This window comes from Cupressus sempervirens, chromosome 3 (genome assembly GCF_028749045.1).
Source record: "Cupressus sempervirens isolate cs-2001-9-10 chromosome 3, ASM2874904v1, whole genome shotgun sequence".
Lineage (NCBI taxonomy): Eukaryota > Viridiplantae > Streptophyta > Pinopsida > Cupressales > Cupressaceae > Cupressus > Cupressus sempervirens.
The window spans coordinates 266,484,991-266,503,532 of NC_143120.1; the positions used below are offsets into that span (position 1 = coordinate 266,484,991).

At 38.0% G+C, this 18,542-nt stretch overlaps 1 protein-coding gene across 8 annotated transcripts in view; it reads left to right on the top strand.

Annotated features, from left to right (window-relative positions):
• Positions 1–18,542, top strand: part of LOC149565926 (uncharacterized) — a 90,028-nt gene that overhangs the window by 35,147 nt on the left and 36,339 nt on the right. The gene's annotated exons all lie outside the window — the stretch shown is intronic.

Genomic DNA, 18,542 nt, shown 5'->3' on the forward strand with positions numbered 1-18,542 from the left:
TATGTGTCTACATTGTGCCTTCATGCATTAATATGTTTGCTTTGTGTCTTCTTCGTGTCTTCATGCATTCGTGTGTCTACCTCGTGTTTGCATCGCGTCTTCATGCATTAATGTGTCTACTTTGTGTCTTCGTTCATATGTTCTAACATGTTTACTTTGCAAGTGTAACACATATGCAGGGAAGAAAATTAATCTGAACTATGAATTAATGAAAAATTAGATCAATTGCTTGAGGACAAGCAAATTTGAGAGGGGAGGACTGTGATATCCCCGCTAAAATAATATTTTATAATTATTAAGATACAAAACAATAAGTAATATATATATAATAATTATAAATAACCGTAATATTTTTATTGTAAGTAAAGATAGATAAATAAATAAATACTATTGTAATAAATAATGATTAAAGTTATAAATAAATGAAATGATATAACTAGATAATGTTTATATTTGATAGGTGTAACTGTAATATTTAATCTAACTCATAAATTTACTATTGTTAAATAAACTAAATACTATAATCTAATAGTATTAAATCTTAAAATTTAATAATGAAATCAAATCATTTCTTAATATTAATAATATATTATTTTATAATTTGGAAGGTGTGTGTTATTTCATTTAATTAGATATAATAGGAAGGTCCAAAGGATTCATTCGGGGATCATCAACAAAAGTATATCATTTGATTACTTAAATTTATCTTATCAACATGGATGAAGAAAAGGGGTGATTATAGTATCTAAGGCAGTCCCTGAAACATGGGATAATTTTTGTTCTTCATTTGGAATGATTGGAAGTGCGTCATTACAGCAATTGTATTAGGAGAACTTGCATTAACTTTTGTGACTTGTGTTGCAAGTTGGGAGCCCATGTTGTGCTGAAGTGGGGCTGCGTTTAACACCTAGAGGTTTGCAATTTGGTTTGGAACTCCACTATCCTATGTGAGGCTCATGTAGCATACACTGGAGGCCGTAATTTGGTTCAGAATTTAATTGGATGCTCTATAACAGATTCTATGTTTTCAATTGATATAAATAAATGAATCTGCAGTTTATTACTGTGGAAAGACACTAAATGAGGAAATTGTTCTTTATTCATTACTAAATTAGTAGCATAATGCAGCAAGTAGAACTTTTGCAAATAAGTTGGAACTAAATTAACAAGATTGCTCCTTGGGAATTTGTAGTTTGTGGATTAGTGCAACCCATAGCAATTTATATCATATGTTAGTTTTGGAGAATGCTTTCCAAGTGTTTGACAAAATGCTAGATTGTTGATTAATGAAAGAAATTGATGTTTTGTTTAAGCTATAACCAGATAGGGTTATTATAGTGGTATCAAAGTGGTTTCTTAGCTAGCCTGCAAGAATTGGACTCAATTATAATTTTGATCAGTGCTTACTTCATAGATTGTTAGATTGATTTTGTGATTCAGTTTTCAGTGTTATGGATGGTGACAGGAGGTTTGGTATTCATTATACCCGCAAAGGGCGTACTTCTCTGCCTAGGGATGAAGTGTCATGTTCCCTCTTTCGTGCTAGTTCTTTTGGCGCCTGGTTAATCTATCTCCACATCCGGATAGATCAACGACATTACCAGTAAGGATGCCTGCCAGTGACAAGGGAAGATTTGTCTTAAGTTTGTCATTTAATGTATTAAAGTACTTTAATAAAGTTACTTTATGTTTTAAAATGTCATTCACTTTATAAGTGACTAGAAGATGAAATTGGTGTATTGTCCCACATCTCTTATTCCATCACTTTTCCCTCACTTCAAGGTTATAAATAAGAGACTCCGTCTTGGTAAAGGACACAACAAATATATGCTATTATTCAAATCCTCATTAGGTTGCTTCAATGTGACTGGATTCCCCCAAAGGACGAAACCCCTTATGGGAGATTGGTGAGACTAAACAAAATCCTAGTATTCACATTTTATTTACAGAGCTAAAAGTTCGATTTAGAGATATTGTACATATAAAGGGAAGTTGGAGAAAGACAAAAGGGTAGAGTGACAAAACACAAAGAATACCAGCAGATTGACAAGGTTGGACGTCAAACAGGGAGGCTCTCCATACTAAACAGAGGTAAGACACCACGTGAGCAACATCCTTTGAGTTTGGATTTATACTACCTGCATCTTTATTGTTATAGCACAGGAGCAAAATTCTAGAATATGGTAGAACTGGTTGTCAGCCGGTTACTTCCTTCAATGGGAACTACAAATGAACACAGTGATATAGGTCCTGTGGAATATCAGAAACAATAAGCACGTGGAGTTGGGAGTGTTGTAGGGCGACATTGTGTTGATAGGAGGTTAGAGGTTGTTACCCGACAGTAAGAAGATTTCCGCAAAATCCTTGGCCTGTCAATCAATATAGCCTGCATGCGGCAGAAGATTGGGAAGTTGTGGGTGATACAGTTAGAGCCAGTTATAGGGGAAGTCACCACGGATTCATTGTAAAAGGTTTATGAGAGTAATGTTGGACTGGCAGACAACACAGTCGGTTTTCTTCAAAGGCATCGCCATATCATTATTGGGTCTATACCAAACTCGCCCAAATTCGCTAATTAACTTTCTGTATGTCGATGCCTAGTTATTTGTAATGAGAACATTATGATTTCTAGCATAGGGAATACTATCTTGATTTACTGTCATAAATGTCAAGTGTTATTGCACTTATTTGGAGTCAAGTCTTCATTGATTTATATCTTTAGTTCACATTTGCATGCTGAAACAGTAGAGTGGTAACTTGGTGGTAATTGCTTAAGAACTTGTTTTCTTGACAACTATTCGACAACATTTCCTGTTGGTTCAAAACCCATAATTCTTACCAAATCCAACAAATAATATTACAATGGTATTAGAGCTACAGGTCCTGCCATCTTGTGGGTTAAACAGGAAGTAAAATGACAGTGGGGTATAAGGGAAAAACTTTATAAGTAAGCCACCTCCAACCAGAACAAGCAGGGTCTTTTGAACTAATTGATATTGAGGATAGTTACTCAGTGGATGAGGAATTGATTTTTGGAACAAAGGAACAAGTAGAATAGGCTAAATAGGTTGCTCAGTTTGAACAGGCATATCAGGTAAACAAAATTCAAATGGCACATAATGAAACTAAACAGGATAGGGAAGTAAGGGAAACATTGCGGGCTATTAGAGATGGCAGAATAATATAGTTGATGCGCTTCAACAACTTGTAGTTAATATACAGTAATTAGCCCCTATTAATAGGAGAGCCCTGAGCCACCATAGTGAAGGTAATAGTGTAGCTGGATCACCCTGTGCTTTTAGGGCTACCACACGAAACACTGACAGGGCTTTAATGCCAGTGTTTAATGCGGAGGAAGAGGCAGCACCACCAACAACACCAAATTTACTACTGGATAATGTTATGGCAATGTATGATGAATGGGATTTGTTTCCTGGTCCTATTAAACAAAATATGTCCTTTGTCCAATATCTAAATCAGAAAAGGGAATCAGATAGACAACAGCAAGATAGGAGGCCAAGAGCACCAAACAGAGACCTAAAGCACGTTATGAACAAATTATCTCTCCCACGTTTGATGGCAGCAGTAAGACATCTACGAGAGCTTGGATTCACAAGCTAGACACGTACCTAACACTTAAACCTATGTCAAAGACAAAAGCCATTAGATTTGCTACGATGCACTTAGAGGGAGCAACATATGATTGGTGGCACCATGGGTTGGTTACACAGGATCATGGTCTCATTACATCATATGAGACTTTCAACTCTAAGCTGATTACTCGCTTTGACAGGAAGGATATAGCGGCCTATTACAGGGATTTGACATAGCTACTACAGGGAAAATCTCTAGATAATTTCATTGACGAGTTTTAGCGGATCTCTGTGATGGTTCCTAAAATTATAGAACAATGTAAGGTAATGCTGTTCACTGAGGGTTTACAGGATAGATATAGAGGTTTGTTTAAGATACTTAAACCAAACACTCTAGATGATACTATTAAGATCACACACGATCTAGAGTCACCCTCTTCGATATTACAGCTTCCTAAGAAGACGTATAAGGGGACCACTTCCAAAAGAACAAAAACTAGCATAAGGCTACACCTCCTAGGATGGACTTTGAGGCATGAAATGAACTCAGGAGGAAGAAGCTATGCTTCACTTGCAGAGAGCCATGGACACTGGATCACAGATGCTTTGGCAAAGGAAAAATACATAATATAGAGGTGCTTTCAGAGGAGGAGGATGAGTAGCAGGAGGGCAGTGATGTTGATGGTAGTGATGAGGAGGAGAATGAGGATCGACCACCTAGAGGGAAGAAGAAGGTACCCAAGGGCAGCCTTCTATCATAGCATTACTTTTTAGCGATCCCACAAGACACCTCTTTCATTTGAAAGGATTTGTTAGAGGATAGTGTATTATATGTCTCTTGGATATAGGTGCCTTGCATAACTTCGTAAGCGTGCGATGAGTTACCAAGAGGAGGTTATAGATTGACGACATACCTGAGTTTGAGGTTAGGGTGGTAGGAGGTGAGAGATTGAGATGCGCAGGGAAGGTGTCAGGACTTCTGATTCATTTTGATGATTTCCTTCTTGAGGCAAATTTTTATGTGGTGGATTTAGATGGGCTAGATGCCATGTTGGGGAGACAGTGGTTACAGACCATAGGAAAATGTATAGTTGATCATGAGAAGATGCAGTTGGAGTTCTTATAGGATGGTCGACAGGTGATCCTCAAGGATATGCCCGAAGTAGAGCCCAGGTTGATAACAGCTCACAGGATGGAAGCTAGTTTGAAGCACGATGATATCGAATGGGCGACACAGTATTTCATCTCTTCTAAGAAAACACAAGGTACAAAACAACAATACTATTGTGACATCTAGATGGTGCTTGACAAACATAGGAGGGTATTTGAGGATTTATCCCTAGGTATTCCACTAGATAGAGGATTTGAGCATATCATTGAGCTAGAGGGCACCAAACCAATCATTACCACTCCTTATCGTCACCCCAGGCATTACAAGGAAGAGATAGAGAAGACGATTAACTAATTGCTAGATATGGGACATATTAGACCTAGCTCCAGCCCTTTTGCCTCTTCAGTAGTGTTGGTTAAAAAGAAGGATGACACTCTTCAGATGTGTATTGATTACCGCGCCCTTAATTAGAGGACCATTAAAAATAGTTATCTGATTCCTTGCATTGATGAGTTACTAGATGAGCTTTTCTCGAAGATAAATCTTTTATCGAGATACCATCAGATACGAGTCTGAGAGGAGGATGTGCATAAGACATCTTTCAGATGCCACTACGAACACTATGAGTTTTTGGTGATGTCATTTGGGCTCACTAACGCACCAGCTACTTTTCAGTCATGCATGAACCACATCTTTAAAAAGTAGCTACGAAAGAGTGTGGTGGTCTTCTTTGATGACATCTTGATCTTTAGTAGGACTTGGGAGGAACGTTTGCAACACCTAGATGAGATCCTTAGCCTCATGGAAGAACACTGTTTATTTGCAAAGGAGTATAAGTGTGAATTTGGACTAATTGAGATTCTCAATCTTGGTCACGTGATTGGTGCAGAGGGAGTTAAGGTACATCAGGAAAAGATATAGGAAATCCTTGATTGGCCACCACCGAGAGATGCATCTGAATTGTGGGGCTTCCTTGGCCTTTGTTCTTATTACAGGCAATTCACTAAAGGTTTTTCCCAGGTAGCAGCCCCCCTTACCGATCTTACAGGGAAAGGGGCATTTAGATAGACAGAGGATTTAGAGGTAGTCTTTGATAGACTGAAACAGGTGATGAGCACGTGGCCGGTTTTGGCACTTCTTGATTTTTCTAGATCCTTTGTTTTGGAGTGTGATGCTTCAGAGAACAGAATCGGGGCGGTTTTGATGCAAGACTGACATCCCATAGCTTTTGAGAGCAGGAAACTTAGGGGCAACAAACTATTATATTCTACTTATGATAAGGAGATGCTGGCCATAATGCATGCTTTAGCCAAGTTTAGACAATACTTGGTAGGAAGTAAGTTCACAGTAAAGACTGATCATAACAGCCTGCGTTACTTTCTGGAATAGGAGTTGAATGAAAGACACCAAAAATGGGTCAGCTAGGTTCAAGCATATGATTTTGACATTGAATATGTCAAGGGTAAAAATAATATAGTTGCTGATGCACTTTTGAGGAGACCCCCATTGATGGAGTGCTACACATTTTCAAAATTTCAGCAGATTGGAGGTCCCAACTGTTAGTTGAGTATTTTAAACATACCCACGCTTGTTAGATTATGGAAGGTCTACTTTAGGATGATTGGTACAAGGTAATGAATGATATCATATATTATAAGGATAGAATCTACCTAGTACCAGAATCTAAACTTAAATGAAAATTATGTATATTATACATGATGCACTTTCAGTGGGTCACCCATGTTTTTTCGAAATCTACAGGTAGATTAGAGAGAGATTCTCATGGAAGGGACTTAAAGACGATGTATTGCAGCATGGTAGAGAGTGCCAGACTTGTCAGTAAAACAAATTAGAATAGGGGTTCCTAGCAAGTTTACTTTAGCCTCTTCCTATTCCAACTCAGAGGTGGGAGAGTATCTCCATGGATTTTATTATAGGGTTGTCGAGGGTACAGGGCAGGGATTGCATTTTTGTGGTGGTCGACAGATTGACTAAGTTTGCGCACTTCTTTGCTATTGTAACGGACTGGTCAACCTCTCAGATGGCAGAGTTGTTCTTTCGAGAGGTTTTTCGTCTTAATGGGTTACCCAAGACTATTGCGAGTGATAGATACAGTAGGTTTTTCAGCACCTTTTGGCAGGAGGTTTTTAGATTGGTAGGTATTGAGTTGACACCCAATACTAGCTATCACCCATAGACGGATGGTCAGACCGAAATAGTGAATAAATGGGTGGAAGGGGATTTGAGAAACTACATTGCAGGTTAGCAAAGAACTTGGGTTAAATGGTTGTATTTGGGGGAGTATTGCTATAACTCCACATATCATATGTCCATTCGGATGACTCCCTTCCATGCTCTTTATGGCCACAAACCTCTCTCTTTCATTGATTTGGCCTTATAGGATAGTAGGGCTTACTTAGCCAAAGATTGGATTCTGGATCAACAGGATATTCTCAAGTCTCTTAGGGATAGTATTTAGTAGGCTCAGAACCAATAAAAGTTATATGCTGATCGACATCATACTGAGCGGAGCTTCGAGATAGGTAACATGGTTCACCTTCGTCTCCAACCATATAGATAGAGCTCCTTGAAGAAAAGTGAGTTAGAAAAGCTTAAGCCTAGATTTTACAGAGCTTATTGCATCACTAAGAGGGTTGGTGAGATTGCTTACGAGTTGGATTTACCTGGTGACAGTCGAATCCACAATGTGTTTCATGTCTCATGCCTCAAGAAGGCAATTGGTCAGTAGGTTTTACCATCAGAGAGCTTGCCTCCACTTGACAAGGAGGGTAGACTTGTATTTGAGTTGGCAGAGGTGATTGAGACCAGGGAAAGGAAGCTGTGAAACAAATCCGTTAGAGAATATTTAGTCTGCTGGAAAGATTTACTGTATGAAGACACCACTTGGGACGTGAGTCTATTTTACAACATCTAGCATTTAGATTGCTTGAGGGCAAGCAATCTCGAGAAGGGAGGACTGTCATGTCCCCTCTTTTGTGCTAGTTCTTTTGGTGCTTGGTTAATCTATCTCCACATCCGGATAGATTAACAACATTACCAGTAAGGATGCCTGCTAGTCACAATGGAAGATTTGCCTTAAGTTCGTCATTTAATGTATTAAAGTACTTTAATAAAGTTACTTTATGTTTTAAAAAGTCATTCACTTTATAAAGCGACTTAAGTGACTAGAAGACGAAATTGGTGTTTTATCCCACATCTCTTATTCCAACACTTTCTCCTCACTTCGAGGTTATAAATAAGAGACTCCATCTTGGAAAATGACACAACGAATATGCTATTATTCAGATCCTCATCAGGTTGTTTCAATGTGATTGGATTCCCCCAAAGGATGAAACCCCTTATGGGAGATTGGTGAGACTAGATGAAATCCTAGTAACTCACATTTTATTACTAGAGCTAAAAGTTTGATTTAGAGATATTCTACGTATAAAGGGAAGCTGGAGAAAGACAGAAGGGTAGAGTAACAAAACACAAAGAATACCAGCAGATTGAACAAGGTTGGACGTCAAACAGGGAGGCTCTCCGTACTAAACAGAGGTAAGACACCACGTGAGCAGCATCCTTTGAGTCTGGATTTATACTGCCTGCATCTTTATTTTTATAGCACAGGAGCAGAGTTCTGGAATACGACAGAGTTGGTTGTCAGCTGGTTACTCCTTTCAGTAGGAACTACGAATGACCATAGTGATATAGGGCCCGTGGAATATTAGAAACAATAAGCACATAGAGTCGGGAGTGTTGCAAGGTGACATTGTGTTGATAGGAGGTCGCAGGTTGTTACCCGACAGTAAGATAAGATAATAATATTAATGTCCACAAGAAACCAACAAGGTTTATGGGACTGAGCATACAAACAAAAGAGTCGGCCAAAGTAGAAGCACCAAACGGTGATTGAGAAGAAACAAAAGTAAGAAACAAAATAAGAGAGAAGACAAGGTAAAGACTAAGGGTCTTTCCTTGTCACAAAGAAATTAGTAAGAGAGGGGTAAACCCGTGAATGATCCATAATCTTAGAATGCCATGTAGAACCGTTGTAGGATTGTCATTGCCTGGAGAGACTGGTGCAGTGTCTAACCTATCTGGAATGAGAAGTACTGGAAGGCCTTTTCAAACCCTGTGGAGGAGACAACAGAGAGAAAAAGGCAGTAATGAGCTGGTCTGAAGTACACCCTTGAGGTATAAAAGACTACAGGGTAATCTCTTGAAGGTGGGTGGCCCCCTGAAGATAAAGTGCAAGACACAACTGATTAATATAGTTGAAGAACATCAAAAGAGAAGAACAGTTTTTGAAAAGCTAGTAAAATCTCCCTTTGATCTTATAGTAGAGAGGACATCGAAAAATGAAGTGGATCTTAGTCTCAACCTCTGCCAAAGTACATAACTGACATATCCGATCAGCTTGATCCATATGGTGATCGGTCCGAGCCCTGAGGCGGTGAGAACCAACTCTGAAAGAGCCTAACAAAAACTGTAAGGCATGATTCCAACGCTGATAGAGATAAGTAGGGTGAACAATAATACCATCTTGGATCTCAAGAAAATGCTCAGCATAGAAGGCCATCTTACGTCGCAGACCTCCTGGGGGATTACTCCAGGTAGTGGTAATGTATTGTCTGTAAATATCCTGTCTGACATGCTCGTTAAACTCCTGACATGAGGAGAGAAGATGAGCAGGAGCATCAGGTGAAAACTGGTAAGGAGGAAGATGATCTATCTCAATACCAATCGAACCCAACAAAGAGGTGGCCTAGGCGTACCAACAACGAGACCTAGTAGATGTGTCGGATCTCATAATCTCACTAGAAGAACAGTATGTCAGATGAGAGTATCTATGCTGGTCAACACCTGACTCCATAAAACCACAAAGCCGATGAAGAAACCAAATCAAGTAAAAAATGGTGGCAAGTTTGTGAGGAGGAGCTCCAAACTTAGCTAAGACAATGTTGTGAGGGGTGAGTCTGTGACATCTTATGATACACCATAACATTAACGTCTGAACCCGCTCAATAGATGCCCAATCAGAAACAATAAGAGAAGGCCCCCAAACAACCAAGCCATAGAGAACTGTTAGACAGACCAAGGAGTCCAAAAAGGACTAGTTGGACGAAATATCCTAGAAATGATGCTTGAAGCATTGTCTTTCCAGCAAAGCTAGGGAACCCATGCCCTTACTAACATTGGACTGAATAGCTTGTCTCAAGTTGAATTGTGACCTTGAGAACTTCACACCGAGATACATATAAGAGGGGGTAATCTCAACCTCCTGACCTTGAAAGAAGAAATGAAGATGAGAGGTTTTTAAATAGTTAAAGACCATAACCTGAGTCTTAGACAACACTGATCACAAAAAGAAGCCAAACCATCTAGGAGTCTTTGCAAGCTGTTAGGAGAAGAGGCCAAGAGAACCACATCATTAACAAAAAGGAGAATGGAGATCAAAACCTGATGCAAATAGCACCCATCACCCGATTGAGAGGAGTTCACAAGGAAATCCTCCAACTCATCAATATATAAACCAAACAGAGTAGGAGAAAGAGGACAACTCTGTTTCACCCCAATGGTGCTTTGAATCGGACCAGAAAAGCCTTCCAGAGTCCTAAGCCTATTGGTTACCCTCTCATAAAGCCTCATAATAGCAGTTTGCAACATATCTGAGATCCCAATCTCACGAAGTCTCTAAAATAAGGCCAACCTAGGAAAATAATCAAAAACCTTACAGAAGTCCACAAAACAACAATAGACCTTCTAAGAGCGATGCCTAGCCTCCTCAGTGATAGCCCGTAGTGTGAATACATGATCCATAGTCTAATAGTTTGCCCGAAAACCAACCCGCTCTTTAGCTCTACAGCCTCTTCTATCAATGATAAGAAGATTTTCGCAAAAGCCTTTGCTTGTCAATCAATATAGCTTGCGTGCGACAAAAGATTGGAAAGTCGTGGGTGATACAGTCAGAGCCAGTTATAGGGGAAGTTGGCCACGGATTCACTGTACAGGGTTTATGAGAGTAACGTTGGACTAGCAGACAACACAGTCGGTTTTCTTCAAAGGCATCACCATATCATTATCGGGTCTGTACCAAACTCACCCAGATTTGCTAATTAACTTTCTGTATGTCGATGCCTAGTTATTTGTAATGAGAACATTATTATTTCTTGCATAGGGAATACTATCTTGATTTACTGTCATAAATGTCAAGTGTTATTGCACTCATTTGGAGTCAAGTCTTCATTGATTTATATCTGTAGTTCACATCAGTATGTTGAAACAGTAGAGTGGTAACTTGGTAGTAATTGCTTAAGAACTTGTTTTCTTGACAACTATTCGACAAAATTTCCTATTGGTTTAAAACCCATAATTCTTATCAAATCCAGCAAAGAATATTACATGGAGAATTTGAGATACGGGGTATTGTGAAACAGTTGGATGTGCTGGTGAATGAGCTGAATCAAAATCAGAAACGGATGACCCAACTGTTTTCAAATCCGAGATTCGAGTAGAGCATAATATCACTTTTTCAAAGAGTGAAATGTAATGATATAGTTGCGGCTACAAATGTGCAAGACATTTCTTATGAGACACCACATGAGTTGGGCACAGTTGTGGTGGAATGTGATGAAAATTCATGTCAGGTTGAGTTAGCTGATAAAGTTGTTGACATGACCCACCAAAATTGTGTTTGATGGCGTTGTAGAGATAGTGGAGGTAGGAGCATCCAAGGATATTGCCATATCAGCAGTCACTCTTGTGTCGGTTGAGCCATCTACCGAGGAGTTTAGTGGTATACATGTGGTTGTACATGTGTGCTCTGATAATAGTACACATGTTCTTGATTGTGAGGTGAGTGGTGGCGAGGAAGAGTCATCTTATAGTTCAGATTGACATAGTTGTGAGGTTCACTTCGTGGACAATCCTATGTTTGACATGGATGCAACATTTTCTTATGACAATCCATTGTTTGAAGTTGATGCTGATCACTCAACTGATTGGAGTTGGACTCGATTTTCACCATCTGTAGATTTAGTTAAGTTCTCTATTGCGACAATTGGTGATGTTCCTGCGTCAACATATTTTGACGTGGCTACACTTACTGTTAATACAATTGGCATGAGTGCATATGGTTCTCCTGTAGCTACATCTTTTTCAAGGATTGTTGGTGATGATTTGGATTCCAGTCCACTATGTATTATGTGGGTGGAAACAAGGAAGAAGAGGATGCATAGATCTTCTATGGAGTTGCCTTCTGGTGACATTCCAATTTCTACATCATCAACACGAGTTTTGGGTGCTACGCTGCAAGACATGTGGTTGGTCCTAATGATGCTAGTTTGTAGTTGGTTCAGTGTCGATAGGGATGTCACACACTTCTTCATTTGCGATTCAGGTGGAGGGTGGAGTTCACCATGTTGCCAACTTAGGGAGGGAGGACTGTAATGTCCCCATTTTTGTTACTATTAGAGTTTTAGGGATTAGCCTATTATTGTGATCCTCGTAGGCTAATTATTGTGGATAGAGGGTCTTTTGAGGTAGTGGCTTGCCTTGAGAGGGTTTTATCTTCTCCACAATTCGGTAAGCTACAGGTTGGTTTTCGTTTGGCTCAGATTGGAGTTTGTTTGAGCTTAGTTTTTTGTACTTACTATTTGTGGTAAGTTGGTGTTGATTGAGATAGACCCTTTCTATTTATGGAAAGTGCATTTGGTCACATGGAGAAATAATAGGTATGACTCCTATTTCATATGATATATTTAAATGATGAGTATATGGGAGTTATTATATTTTTAGTGGCCAGATAATTATTAAATAATTAAATGGCTTATTATAAAGTTATAATTTAACTTTATAATTTCAATTAAGTTGAAGGTTGAGGTATTAGTGGAAAGTACCATTTATTAATTAGTTAAGCCAAGTCAAGTAAGAGAATCTAATGGAAGCTTCTAATTAATGTTGCGTGGTGAAGCTTCCCGAGTGAAGTTACATTTTGGCAACAAAAGGGAATCTGGAGGTTATAAATACAAGCCCATTTGTTGAGAAAAACATGCTTGAATATTTATTTGCTTTTGTTGCCTTTGTGGCTTTTCCAAATTCTGATTTTGTGTGCCCTTGCTGAAGTATAAGGGTTATTCTGAGAATTACTATTGCAAATTGTGCTGAAGAATACAATTTGCCATTCTCCTATTGTTCAACTGTGTCTAAGGAGAATTTGCTGCTGTGATTTATCTTTTGATTATCTCTTGTGAGGGTTTCTGAGTTGTGAGTTTCCATCCATTGTTGATGTATAATGGATTAGATATGAGATTGTGACATCTCCTTACCGTGTTATCTGTGGCTTGGAGAAGCGTTTGTTAGCTAAGTATTTTGGGATCAATTTTGAAAAATCTGGGAGCAACGTTTATATATTATTGACCTGTGTATGCTGGTTAGAGCTTGTTGTGCATTCTCGAAGGCTGCCATATTCTTCTGTAGCATTAACTGGTGTTATTTTTCATGCCTGTGATCACTTTTGATGGGTAGGCAAACAATAATTAGGGCTTGCATTTACTTTTAGACTTGCTGCAATTGTATTGGGAGAACTTGCATTGACTTTTGTGACTTGCGTTGCAAGTTGGGAGCCCATGTTGTGCTGAAGTGGGGCTGTGTTCAACACCTAGAGGTTTGCAATTTGGTTTTGGAACTCCACTATCCTATGTGAGGTTCATGTAGTAGACACTGGAGGCTGTAATTTGGTTCACAATTTAAATGGATGCTCTATAATAGGATCTATGTTTTCAATTGATATAAATAAATCAGTCTGCAGTTTATTACTGTGCAAAGACACTGAATGAGGAAATTGTTCTTTGTTCATTCCTAAATTAGTATCATAATTCAGCTAGTAGAACTTTTGCAAATGAGTAGGAACCAAATTAACAAGATTGCTACTTGGGAATTTGTAGTTTGTGGATTAGTTCAACCCATAGCAATTTATATCATATGCTAGTATTGGAGAATGCTTGCCAAGTGTTTGACAAAATGCTAGATTGTTGATTAATGAAAGAAATTGATGTTTTGTTTACGCTATAACCAGATAGGGTTATTACACTAAACATACATAGTCCCTCTCCAAACTCCAAAAATCCATATGCAATAAAATAAGAGACTATTACAAATATTGCAATGACTTAAAATGATATGACATCATTAGAATTCTATTAAAATTATATTGGCAAATTTGGGTAGTGGAAGCCGTATTTTAGAATGCTTGTCATAATTTGTCACATAGAAGTCCCCTTGGAGATCTACAAATGGTCAAGGAGACATTTGATTACATCATTACACATACTAAGAAATTTATGACCTTGTGATTTACAAAAGGTGCTGCTTTGAAGGCAATTGGATTTGCAAGAGTTGAAAACCTTGATAATCCTTGACACTTGCAATTGCAGGAAAATGTAGAATCGACCCATCTTTTGTTTGTAAAGTAGACTCATAAATATAGCATTTTGTTTTGGTTGCTTAATTTCTTTTGGGGATTTGACTATGAATTGGATATCATAAATTTGATGTGCAAGATTGGTAGTGTAGAGTTGGCATGAAGAATATTGGCATCTAAACTCAAACATCACATTCATGGGGAATTGGATGTAATTATCTATTGTTGAAATTACATATAGATATGTGCCCTGAAATTGATTTTTAGGTGGGAAAAACCTCTTGGAGTAGTTGTAGGAATCAAATTGTGTCAATAATAGCATCTTGGGAAGAACAAAGAAATTGAAAATAAATTTGAGGGAAATGCAGAAGTTTGTTGAGGATGGGAGGCAAGGATGGGGATATGTGATAATTCATTGTGGAATTGGTGGGAGAATTGGACATGGGGATGAAAGTTCGAAATTCCATTGATTCTCCACAAATGGATGAAATGAATGAGTTGAGGATGTAGGAAATCATGTGGGGAAAGGATGTAGAAGGTAGGGACATTTTAAGCTTTAAGGAAATCCAAAAATGGATAAATGGAATGACAAAACCAAAATTTGAACTAGTGAAGGAATTAACAATAATAGAGTTCCATGATCCATGATATTATATTCATGCTTCTGGGTAAGATTGTGTGAGTTTATCATCATCAGCGTTTTGGATCATACTCAATGATCCATCATCAAGATGAGAGAGCTAAGAGTGTGTGAGTGAAGGAATGTCCAAATGTTTTGGTAGTGATATTGGTGTTAAACACGGATGTCCTTTACTTGTACCTTGTTTGGGTTGTACATTGGTAAACTAGAAACTTGGTTAAATAAAACAAAAGGGGAGGGTGCTCATTTGACAGGGTAGATGGTGAAGCTTCTTTTACACGCCGATCATATTATTTTGATATCAAAAGCAACTCAAGGGTTAAGAGATCATTCAGGGGCCTTAGAGTAATTTTACCAAGAAGTTGGGATTCAGGTGAATATTACTAACACCAAAATCATGGTTTTCTCTTTAAGGAGAAAATAAAAGCTTGTTATGTTCCATTTTGAAGGTGGCCCGCTCGAAATAGTGCAATAATACAAGTATCTTGGGATTGACTTCCATTATAAGCTCAGCTGGGAGACATGTAGAGTGAAAATGATAGGGGGTTGGAAGGCTTTGTTTCTACTTCGCAATAATTCGGGACAGCAGAACTATGGGAATGGAAAACCAAGAAGACTCTTTGGTTTGCTAGTCATGTTGGTGGTTCTTAATGGCTGCAAGGTTTGTGGGGGCAGCATGTCAAAATATGGATGGAGACAAATACAGAGAATTCAGAAACATTTAATCACAAGCAATCTCAAAGTTAAAACCTATGTACCCTATGAAATTCTTTAGGTGGAGGCTGAAACTTTTCCGCTTGAGGCTTCAGCAATAATTCAGTTAGTTACTTAAAGAAGGTCGAAAACATGCGTGACCATCGCTGGCCAAAAATTGTGAAAGGAGAGGTTCGTAACTGTAGAACGAATACCTAGATAAAGCAAAATATTAAATTGTTGGATAAGTGGAACATCAAGTTACAAAAGTGTCCTAACATAAATGTGGACATAAAAAATTTGTTATAGAGAAGTTTCAGAGTGTCATGTGGAATAATAACATTGGTAGAACAAAGACTTACTACATTCAAGAATTCAACCCAATTGGGGAACAAGTAAGAAAGTGTAGCTAGGGATTGCTATTAACGGAAAGGCCAGGTTTGTTAGTGACATACTTGAGGATGGGATCTCATCATATTAGATGCGGGATAGGTAGATGAAAGAGGCCCAAAGAGGCTTGGGAGGAGAGAACTTGAATTCACAACATATGACAACATCCAAACTTATTATGATGACATCTTGAAAGCGGATGACATGCATAGCTTCTTTGAAGTTGACAAGATCAACCAAACTGCTAGATTTTTGGTTATGATCCATAGCAGAAGATTGGAAATGGAAAATAATATGAAAATTGCTTAGTGATATGGTCCTTTGGTCTGTTAGACTGCTTGGTCTTGTGGATGTCATTAAAACCTTTCATTTCAATTCAAGCCATTGGGAATCTTCAAAAGAAAAAGGAAGTTGTGGCACAATTGGATGAATTTTGGATGTCAACTGAAGCTTGTTGGTGATTTTGAAAAAATTGAAATTGACATTTTGGCGGGTTTGTGAGCCTAGAAAACTTTGCCAATTTGTTTGTTTGCACTTTGAGGAGTTTTAGAAATCTTGAAAATGTGCAACAAGCAGAAAGAGAACTAGTTGGGGTTTCAAGGAAGTTAGAAAACTGTTGAAATTATTGACCAAGCATGGAAATCCATTGACATTACTATTGGAATTGGTGTAGAAAGAATAGGTGGAATCAACAAAGGTAAATGGAGAAAGCATGGCAGTGCAATAGGATTCCACAAGAAGGGAATTGGAAGAAATGCGAGAATAGATGGATGTACTAGATTCTTGGATGTTGTAATGAGCCCTGCTGGCTCACTCTCAATTTATGCTGAAGAATTTTGTCTTTTACTTTGCACGTTTTATATTTTCTTGTGTTTTGAGATATAATTTTTTTTTGCAATTTCCAGAATATATAAATTCTCATCAAAAGTAACACAATTTGAAATTACTATGAATTGCTAGAACAATCTTTCAATTGCAATTATCAAGTTTGCAATTGTTACAGGCATAGACATATAAGAAAATTAATTATTAAAAAAAAAACTGTATAAGAAACGGAGCTGGAATTTTATTGCAGCAGTAATGAATGTAGATCCATGCTAAGCTGGTATGCACAATGGCCACACCAAACTCAGTATTTTGCTGCTCTTGGATGAAATGCTGCTAGCAAGGAATGAATTACAGCCTCTAGACAAACCACGCCACAATACAGAAATAAAGATTGCTCAATGGAAGAGAATATAAACCCCAAATCTTCAGCACAAAATGGCCCTCCAAGAAACAATAGACACGGCAAATGAAGGTGCTTAAATTCTGATTGAAGAAATAATTCAATTCACTTTACCTCAGCAATTAATTGAATACAAAATTCAGATTGAGAATGCTAATCCAATTCGCTATACAACAACAGCAAATTGATGCAAGAGCCAAGAGGAATCAGTTCTCAATAATTCAAACCTTCAAACCCTCACCAAGAAAATATTAAAAGCAATAGACAAAAATGAATTCCCTTCTCACAAAGCATTGCTTTTATAGTAAATAAAGATGGCTTTTTCAAGACACCTTTCACTTAAAAGCCTCTTTGCTTTATACTTAGGCATGTAATTGAATAATACAATTTATTAATTCCATTTGGCTCAAAAATGACCTTTTCAACTATATTATGATACTTTGACGCACAAGGTCATTGTCTCTTGTGCTCACGATTTAAAACTTTTCAACTTGGTTCCAACGAGCTATGCCACTAAGGTGGCCAATATACAATACCAACAAAAATAACAACCTCAACATATTTAGTTGAATAATAATAATATTTCACCCATCTTGTGAAAATGACTGGAGAAGCATTAGCATCAAAATTTGACAACATAGGAATGATCCCGATAAAGAAAAACGGTGACTTACTCAAAAGTAGATGCTCCCTCCAAGATTCTTGGAGACTAAATCAAAAGCTAGAAATAAAAACTAAGAGCATCACTCAACTCCTTTAACTCAACTGAGCTCATCAGAACCAATTGTTGACTTACTATAAATATTAAGTCCCTCAAAATGGAGCCAAAACTCATCATAGGCCATTAGAAAGCGTAATAAACCACAACTAAGAACCTCAAATCCCATTGCTAGCTCACAAGGATTATGATGATGAACTGACCAAGTCAACTGGAGGAACCTGCTAAAAATGGGGACATTATAGATGTCAAGATGTATAGGGCATATGAAAGAAGCCTATTAGAATCTTTCATGTTTACGAATTGCTGAAATGGGAAAGGGGTGGAAAACAACTAGAGGTCAAGAAGCTCGATCCATGGAGGAAGAAGTCTGGTATTATTCTGCAATTCTAAGTAGGGAATGGAATATTGTGGGGACGCAAAGATGGATGTGGGGTCAGTGTGGGAAAGGGAATATTATCAGATTAACCCCAATTTTTTTGAAAAGGTGAAGAAAGGGAAAGGAGTGAGAATAAGAGAAGGTAGGAATTTGGGATAGGACAAGAGTTAGTGTTTTTGTAAATAATTTGAATGAATTAATTGAATAATCAAGCTATCATTTATAGTTGTACAAAGGGGATGTTTCTAGTATCAAATTGTTGAGTTCAGTTGTAGCTGTAAGACAGACCCTACCTTATGAAAATCTCTGCATTGCTTGATGCTTGTTTTTATCTGTCAAGTTCTCCTCTTTGCTACCGTTCAATAT